The sequence below is a fragment of the Bidens hawaiensis genome, unplaced genomic scaffold, assembly GCF_021521415.1.
Source record: "Bidens hawaiensis isolate Kalapana, Puna unplaced genomic scaffold, B.hawaiensis_p1.1 tig00019639_1, whole genome shotgun sequence".
NCBI lineage: Eukaryota > Viridiplantae > Streptophyta > Magnoliopsida > Asterales > Asteraceae > Bidens > Bidens hawaiensis.
Window position 1 is genome coordinate 465606 of NW_027492978.1, and position 9298 is coordinate 474903.

Genomic DNA, 9298 nt, shown 5'->3' on the forward strand with positions numbered 1-9298 from the left:
AATCAACGTCTCCCATACCCGTAACCTCTAAAATATCATCATTCGCTAGTCGAACCTTTCCAAAATCCCCAAATTTAAGATTCTTCATCGTTTCACTACAGTGAGTGGCATGAAACGATGCACCAGAATCCATCACCCAAGCATCAACGCTACTCTCAACACTACAAACCAAAGCCTCATCACTACTGACCCTGTCATCTGTGTCGTCTTCTATAACGTTCACCTCTTTCTTACCATTCGGACACTGATTCCTGAAGTGTCCTTTCTCTTTACAACCCCAACATTCAATATCCTTACGAGTCTTAGACTGACTCCTCTTCCTGCTCCCACTGCCTCGCTGTTTTCCCCTACCTCTACCTTCTGTGACTAGCATATTGCCTGATGATTCACCTTAACTTCTGCGTCTTGAATCTTCTCCCAGAATCAGATCTCGAATCCCATCGAAAGTAATATTTGTAGACGAACTACAAACTGCAGTCACTGTTTGCGACCAACTGTCGGGCAAATAGGATAATAACAAGAGGCCTTGAACTTCATCATCAAACTTAATGTCAACTGACACTAAGCGGGACAAGATCGAATTAAGATTATTGATATGAGTTGTAACTGACCCACCCTCTTTCATTCTTGTTGTCACTAGCTCTCGGATAAGATAGACTTTATTCGCTGCCGAAGGCTTCTCATACATGTTGGATAGCGCCTCCATCATACCACGTGCTGTGGTTCTTTCATGATGTTAAACGCCACATCTTCCGACAACGACAAAGTAATACAAGCCCTAGCTTTCTTGTCTAACTTCTTCCAATCTGCTTCTGACAACTTTTCTGGTTTTTCATCCTCAAACACTACATCCAAGTCTTTCTGACAAAGTAATGCCTCAATCTGCATCTTCCACCAACCGAACTTCTGTCCGTCAAACTTCTGTATCGAAACCTTTCCGTCTTCTGCCATAACAATGACTAAAACGAAAAACTGGATAAAAAAACAGAGACAGACACAGCAACACGAGCCTGAACTTAACGATTGTTCTACTGAACTCTGTTAAACAATCAACCTATTTAACCCGCAGCGGAATAACGAACTGTAAATCAGAAACCGAAACTTTAAACTGAAACGATAAACCTGACAAACGCGGTTGGCACTGGTTCTAAGTTTCTTTAAATTTCTTCTGACTTGAAACTGTTCTTCAACGAAAATAGGATCTTGATTCGCTGTTATTGACTCGTACTTTGCAAAGTAGGATCTCGACTCGCAAAACTTCTGCCTTCTTTTCAACCTTCCGGTCGATCGCTGGATACGTCGGCTAGCTGCCAACACCGAAAACCTAGATCGACAACCTGAATCTGACCTGTGGCAACTGGTGGCAGCGAAACCCTAGCAGCAGTTAGCGGTAACGCGGCGGAACCCTAGCCCCGATCACTGGTGCGGCGGCGACACGCGGAACTGATTCACCGTGTTCTTCGTGTGATCCGAACCTAAGCTCTAGATACCACTTGTTAGGATTAAACGCACACACGAAACCGAACACACACACGAAAGCAGTAAACGAACACGAGGATTTAACGTGGTTCGGTCTAAACTGACCTACGTCCACGGGTGGCAACTAGGTATATCTTTATTGAGTGACCAAATATTACAAGTACATAATGTTGTTTATATAGAGACTGAACTAGGGTTAGTAAATTATTATGCAAGAAATCTAAACCGGGCCGGGCTTGGGCCCGACCGCCCACACCCGTCTTCTCTTTTGACTTCATATAATAAACCAGGGCCAACAAGGCCTACGAACCCAACAACCATGTTTTAGAGCATTAACATAAACAACAAATAAACATTCAATAGTTTCAAATATTCAATTTTCAAAAAAAAATGACCAAAATCCAAAACAGAAATGTTATATTTCTTGCCCATCAATCACAAGCACGGAGTTTAAACAGAATATCACACAAGGCAATCTATACGTGAAGTTGATCTTAGAAGTTGAAATCTAGATCTTTAGTGGTGCTTTTATGATAGATAAGAAACATACATAATTAGTAACTAATAATCTCTAGCTAGTGTTACTAGAACATACACAGATTCAAATATATGTACAAACTCACTCAAGCAGACTACTACTTTTGAGTTCCAATGCAGGCATGATTAGCATCAATATCTTATTGGTTTATTTGGTTATCACTGCAACAAATTGAGGCGATATGATCAATAACCTATAACTTCTACAATTCAGATAGTAAAACAATTGTCACAGTAATGAATACCAACAACAAAGCAAATAGATTCGATTCATATAACTAATTGGAGAGATACCTGGCAAACTGCGACTGAACACTGAAGTAAGAGATCCGTGATTCAACTTAGTTACCACATCCCAGCAGCACTTTCTTTCTCTGATTCTGAAGAACATAAGCAAGGCAAAGAATATTAACTCACCTAAACACGCATGAACTGAAAAAAAGAAAAAAACAAAAACAAAAACAAAAACAAAAAAGAGCCAATTATAAATGTACCAACCTCAAAGGCAAAGCCAATTATAAATGTACAGACACCGTGGCAACGTCTTATCAAACCAAACAACTTCTTCATGTGCTTCTCGTATTGCAACCTCCAAGCACACGAGACAAAGCTTGACGATTAGTACAAACAAAATTAACTGTCAACTGCTTAAACAACATATCAAGCAGCTGATTAATAAAATAAGCCTATAAAATTAAATCTAATATCATCATGTGATTATAACACGAAAAAGAGCCAATTATAAATGTACCAACCTCAAAGGCAAAGCCAATTATAAATGTACAGACACCGTGGCAACGTCTTATCAAACCAAACAACTTCTTCATGTGCTTCTCGTATTGCAACCACCAAGCACACGAGACAAAGCTTGACGATTAGTACAAACAAAATTAACTGTCAACTGCTTAAACAACATATCAAGCAGCTGATTAATAAAATAAGCCTATAAAATTAAATCTAATATCATCATGTGATTATAACACGAAAGTGACATTAATCTAAGTGAATATGTAATTTTTAATTTTTCCTTATTTCAGGGGTGTGTCCACCTAGGTTTTGCATGCGGGTTCTAAACAAAATGAATCCGGGTCAATCTGGGCCATTTTGAAAAGGTATCAATTAACTCATGTCAAAACAGATTGGGCATGTCAAAACCTCTTTGGGACCGAATAAACCGAAACCAATCCTATCTAAATTGAGGAGATATGATCATTAGCCTATAACTTCTACTATTCAGAATGTAAAACGATTTTCACAGTAATTAATAGCAACAACAAAGCAAATAGATTTGATTTATACAACTAGTTGGAGAGATACCTGGAAAACGGCGATACTCAATAGAAGTGAGAGATCCTAGATTCGACTTTGTTACCACAACCCAGCAGCAATTTCCTTCTCTGATTCTGAAGCACATAAACAACGCAAAGAATATAAACTCACCAAGACACGCATTAACTTAAAAAAAAAAGGCAATTATAAAGTACCTGCAGGCTAAACCCATATCAGCCCTCTGTTTGGGACCAGACGACTAAAATTGTTGTGTTATTCAAAAGGTGTGCTTATCTCACTCTTTAACACCATGTTGTCTTTTCCAGTTTTGTGTTATATGCTCCTGTTTTCATGATTTCAAAATCCCTTTGGCTAATCTGTCAAAAACAAACAAACAGAATGATTGCATGAAGATCCTATTTTTTGTTGTAACACTACTACAATTTTCATTCAATTTCAACAAAACAAAAGAGCTAATAATGCAACTTTCAAAAGAAAAAATCTACCAACCTTGAAGGCAAAGTGGCAAACAACCCATCGACCGTGAAGAGCATGACCATCCTCCACCGCTCCGATGTGTTCAAACCCGATACATGTTACAGAAACATGGCAATGCAGATTAAAATTTATCATTAGGAGCATTCACATAAAAATGACCTTGAACTAACTTAATGTTTTATTTTCGTCTGGTTTTTCACATTGGATAAAAAACCACCGAATATTATAATCAAAAATTAAACATTTGATAAGGTAAGGATTCACCTTAACACACATGATGAACTATTTAATCATGAATATAAAGTGCTTGATCATGAGAGAACATAATAAAAATATTTTTTTAAAATGTAACTTTTTGTTTCTCCAAAACTCTCATTTATTTATAAATATTTTTCAAAACAAAATATTATTCGCTATTTTTAAAGATACACAAGATACTCTAGGTCTATGCGCAAGCATAACAGAAGAGATCAGGTTATCTTGTTTATTTTTAAAGATACACAAGATACTCTAGGTCTATGCGCAAGCATAACAGAAGAGATCAGGTTATCTTGTTAATATATTATAAATAGAGGATATACAGAGTCTTTTCGACTATTTTTAAAGATACACGAGACACTCTAGGTCTATGCACAAGCATAACAGAAGAGATCAGGTTATCTTGTTTATTTATAAAGATACACAAGATACTCTAGGTATATGCGCAAGCATAACAGAGAGATCAGGTTATCTTGTTAATTTATTATATATAGAGGATATACACAGTCTTTTCGACTATTTTTAAAGATACACAAGATACTCTAGGTCTATGCGCAAGCATAACAGAAGAGATCAGGTTATCTTGTTTATTTTTAAAGATACACAAGATACTCTAGGTCTATGCGCAAGCATAACAGAAGAGATCAGGTTATCTTGTTAATATATTATAAATAGAGGATATACACAGTCTTTTCGACTATTTTTAAAGATACACGAGATACTCTAGGTCTATGCACAAGCATAACAGAAGAGATCAGGTTATCTTGTTTATTTATAAAGATACACAAGATACTCTAGGTATATGCGCAAGCATAACAGAGAGATCAGGTTATCTTGTTAATTTATTATATATAGAGGATATACACAGTCTTTTCGACTATTTTTAAAGATACACAAGATACTCTAGGTCTATGCGCAAGCATAACAGAAGAGATCAGGTTATCTTGTTTATTTTTAAAGATACACAAGATACTCTAGGTCTATGCGCAAGCATAACAGAAGAGATCAGGTTATCTTGTTAATATATTATAAATAGAGGATATACACAGTCTTTTCGACTATTTTTAAAGATACACGAGATACTCTAGGTCTATGCACAAGCATAACAGAAGAGATCAGGTTATCTTGTTTATTTATAAAGATACACAAGATACTCTAGGTATATGCGCAAGCATAACAGAGAGATCAGGTTATCTTGTTAATTTATTATATATAGAGGATATACACAGTCTTTTCGACTATTTTTAAAGATACACAAGATACTCTAGGTCTATGCGCAAGCATAACAGAAGAGATCAGGTTATCTTGTTTATTTTTAAAGATACACAAGATACTCTAGGTCTATGCGCAAGCATAACAGAAGAGATCAGGTTATCTTGTTCATTTTTAAAGATACACAAGATACTCTAGGTCTATGCGCAAGCATAACAGAAGAGATCAAGTTATCTTATTGATTAAACATAAATAGATAATATACACAGTCTTTTGACTATTTAAAAGATACACAAGATACTCTAGGTCTATGCGCAAGCATAACCGAAGAGATCAGGTTATCTTATTGATTAAACATAAATAGATAATATACACAGTCTTTTGACTATTTAAAAGATACTCTAGGTCTATGCGCAAGCATAACAGAAGAGATCAGGTTATCTTATTGCTTAAACATAAATAGATAATATAAACAGTCTTTTGACTATTTAAAAGATACACAAGATACTCTAGGTCTATGCGCAAGCATAACAGAAGAGATCAGGTTATCTTATTGATTAAACATAAATAGATAATATACACAGTCTTTTGACTATTTAAAAGATACACAAGATACTCTAGGTCTATGCGCAAGCATAACAGAAGAGATCAGGTTATCTTGTTCATTTTTAGAGATACACAAGATACTCTAGGTCTATGCGCAAGCATAACACAAGAGATCAGGTTATCTTGTTAATTTTTAAAGATACACAAGATACTCTAGGTCTATGCGCAAGCATAACAGAAGAGATCAGGTTATCTTATTGATTAAACATAAATTGATAATATACACAGTCTTTTGACTATTTAAAAGATACACAAGATACTCTAGGTCTATGCGCAAGCATAACAGAAGAGATCAGGTTGTCTTGTTTATTTTTGAAGATACACAAGATACTCTAGGTCTGTACGCAAGCATAACATAAGAGATCAGGTTATCTTGTTAATTTAATATAAATAGATGATATACACGGTCTTTTCGACTATTTTTAAAGATACTCTAGGTCTATGCGCAAGCATAACAGAAGAGATCAGGTTATCTTGTTCATTTTTAAAGATACACAAGATACTCTAGGTCTATGCGCAAGCATAACAGAAGAGAACATGTTTTCTTATTGATTAAACATAAATAGATAATATACACAAGTCTTTTCGACTATTTAAAAGATACACAAGATACTCTAGGTCTATGCGCAAGCATAACAGAAGAGATCAGGTTATCTTGTTAGTTTAACATAAATAGAGGATATACTCAGTCTTTTTGACTATTTTTAAAGATACTCTAGGTCTATGCACAAGCATAACAAATTAGTATAAGATCAGCACTTTATATTCAAGATCAGCACCTATCTTAGTCTACTTATAGGAAAAAGTACCACATATTAATGACATCTTAACTATTCACAGAAAAATGGCATCTTAACTATTCACGGAAAAATGTATATTTTCAGTCATAACCTTAGTATCGAGTTATGAGACATTTAATGGCAATATACACAAAAGAATTACCATGCAAAAGACAGTTGGTAAACAATTAGAAAAAACGAAAGTTGGTATATGCAGAACAAAGAGTCAAAAGACAAATTTACCCTTTGAAGCAAGAACACGAAATTGACTTTGATCTATGTTTCGTGTGGCTTTCCACATTTGGTGTTGAAATGAAAAATTTTTCACATTTGGACCTCCATGCGCGGTGTGTTCACCCATATGCAAGTAAAAAAGAAACTCGATTAACATCGTATCAATAATTTGAGTTGTTCTTTCAAAGTTAAAATAGTTCTATTTTATACTTTTATGTTAAGATAAACATGAATTTAGCTTCATATAATACTGTTTCTTAAGTATATATTTTGCTAAAAAGTATATAAAAATTATAATAAATGAATAAACTGAAATTAAAATAAAATTATAGATGGTATTGTACTTATATATATAATGGTGGGATTTATTATACATATATATTGTAAGATTTATTATTGAACAAAAAGTTATTGCAAGAACCAAAAAAATATCTAAATCGCTTAATTTTGTATTAATGATTCATATTTTTTTTAAAAAAAAATCATACATCTTAGATGCAAACACATATGTTATATACATAAAAAAAATCATTACACTAACTCGCAAAAAATGGGTATAAAACAAATTAGTATAATGAATAAAAATATACATAACATACATATTTGCATGTATGAAGTAAAAATTTCAAAAAAAATTTATAAGCCACTGATTGAAAATCAAACAATCTAGTTTGTTTTTTGTTCTTGCATTACTTCGTGTTCTATAATGAACCTCACAATATATATATACAGCTTCAAATACGGAACGGAAATTTGCAAAAGTTAATATGATAAAATCAAATAGAAAGAGATGTTGCAAGGAAGAAAATAATAGATATTTTTCATAAAAAAAATAAATAAAATAACTACTTTTGAGGCTTTCTCCTTTTGTATGAAATAGAAAATAATTAGGCAACAGGATGAAATATATAAAAGGTAGAAAATGGACTGGTTGAGAGGATCGGATAACGCTTTAAATTTAGTATATTACACAACCGGGTATGTCATATATAAGATAGTTTTTTAATTAACACAGAAACAAACTATATACTGATTAGTAAACTTATATTGAAATTTTATAAAGCATTTCACGGAAATTTGTATGATTTGTGCGTGTGTTAGACAGAGAAAAGGAGGGATTGAGATATAACCTCATCAGGAGTCTGCTGTTCTTCATCCGGAGATTGTCGATATTTGATTACCATCCTGGAAATGGAATGCAGTTAATACTTCAAACCAAGACGAGATGATATCATGAAAGTTGTGACATTGTTTTATGACTTTATCAACACAAAGTAGACATCTTACATCAACTCAAACTATTTTCCCCAAACTCAGATCCATATATCCACCTAAAACTTAATACTCTCTATAGAACGCTAAAAATATGTCCCAAAAGCCACTAGACAGCAAGGGCAGAGTAACTACATGTAGCCCAATACTTAGTTTATACCTGTGACTTAGCAACAATCAATGCTCTTAATGACCTAACGAGCTGAAACTTTTAGTGTATTATCCAGATTACTTATATTCCCCAACAAATTAAAATAATATCTATTTTCACATAAACTTACAACACAAGTTAAGAATCGATATGAAACTCCAAACTCGTTAATTTGACACGTAACACTTCCAGAAAACTTAAACTGAATAGAAGAGATCCTCAACTCAGGTTTATATAACCTAGCGTTAGCAATTTGAGTCCAGCTCTATTCTACTTTATAGCATGAGAGTCAACATAAATCTCCAACTAGATATACCAACCTAACTTACTTGCCAAGTTCCTTTACAAACCTAACTCTTTTGCCAAGGCTTAATTCAAAAATCAAAATTCTAAATCAAGTTATTTATTATTTATAATGTGCAGAAACTAGAGAATGACCTCTTTAGACAACATCTATTATAAAAACTAGTGTATGTACATGATCCACCTATCTTACTCTACTTATAGAAAAATGTATTACACTTATATATTATAATCCCGAGATTAGAGTACCACATATTAATGGCATCCTATTCCTATCTATTCACAGAAAAATGTAAATTTTCAATCATAAGCTTAGTTTTGAGTTATTGGCAATACACACAAAAGAACTACCATGCAAAAGACAGTTGGTAAACAATTAGAAACTAAAGTTGGTATATGCAGAACAAAGAGTCAAAAGACAAATTTACCTTTTGAAGCAAGAACATGAAATTGACTTTGATCCATGTTTCGTCTGGCTTTCCACAATGGCACCTCCAAGCGCAGGGTGTTCACCCATTTGCAAGTAAAAAGAAAACTCGATTAACATCGTATCAATACAATAAAGTAGGCTAATTAATTGCACTAACTTAGCTGTTAAACCTTTAGGAACTGTTTTTACAAAATTATAATTTATGTTTTTTTTCAAAGTTTCAATGTTAAGATAAACATGAACTTAACTTCACAATATACTGTTGCCTAA